Source organism: Otolemur garnettii, unplaced genomic scaffold, assembly GCF_000181295.1.
Source record: "Otolemur garnettii isolate 467f Iridium unplaced genomic scaffold, OtoGar3 scaffold00025, whole genome shotgun sequence".
NCBI classification, from domain to species: domain Eukaryota; kingdom Metazoa; phylum Chordata; class Mammalia; order Primates; family Galagidae; genus Otolemur; species Otolemur garnettii.
Genome location: NW_003852420.1, coordinates 20,389,482 through 20,390,436, shown reverse-complemented (window position 1 = coordinate 20,390,436; position 955 = coordinate 20,389,482). Strand labels below are relative to the sequence as shown.

General features: G+C 49.7%; 1 protein-coding gene across 1 annotated transcript in view; it reads right to left on the bottom strand.

Moving 5' to 3' along the window:
* The window catches only part of STK40 (serine/threonine kinase 40), a 49,626-nt gene that overhangs the window by 21,925 nt on the left and 26,746 nt on the right, over positions 1 to 955 (bottom strand). The window lies entirely within an intron of this gene.

The window sequence follows — 955 nt, the reverse complement described above, 5'->3', positions numbered from 1 at the left end:
CCAACTCCTGGGCTCAAGCGAGTCTCCTGCCTCCGCCTCCCAAGTAGCTGGGACCACAGGCGCCCACCACAATGCCCGGCTATTTTTTTAGTTGCAGCCATCATTGTTGTTTGGCGGGCCCAGGCTGGATTTGAACCTGCCACTTTAGGTATATGTGGCTGGTGCCTTAGCCACTTGAGCCATAGGTGCTGAGCCTCCTGCCCACCTTTCTAAATGAGTGGGTTCTATGCCCGTCCCCTGCCGTATGGTGGCTCTAGTGGGCTCCTAATCCCTAATATGGGAGGGGCCTCTCCCTCTGCCCTCCACACTTACTGTCTCTTCTATCTGGAATGCTCCCCTGCTTTTCACATAGCTGCTCCTTCTCATCTGTGGGCTCAGATGTCACTTCCTCATAGAGACCTTTCCTGCCCTTCTCCTTCTGACACCATCTTGCTAACTTCTTTCAAGGCACTTGCACCACTGGTGATAGTCTGGTATGTTGTTTCAACTCCTCATTTCTTTTTCTAACTGGAATGTTGCGGGAGGGTGGGAACTTGCCTGACTCACTGCTGCATCCCTGGTAAGCAGCATAGACCTGGAGTGCAGTAGGTACCATTAACTATGTGCTGAATAACTGGAGCTCTCACTATCCTGTGCCCATAAGGTCCAAAATGCTCTCCCAAAACAAAACTCATACCTAGCTCTGGCTGCTTGAGAGTCAGGGTCCTCAGAGCCCATACCATCTACAACCATGACCATAAGCAATCTGGACCCACCAGTCCTCAGGCATGCAGAAAGGCCCTGCTGCTCCACTAGCTAACTGGGACATATAATTCCACAAAACCTCTTGCCAATTTTACAAGAAGTTTGGGGGGGGCTACAAAAAATGCTTTGTAAAATTAATCGTGTGACCCAAGAATGGTCTAAGCAGTGCCTTGGGCAATAGATCTGGGGTTCTCTTTTTTTTTTTTTTTTT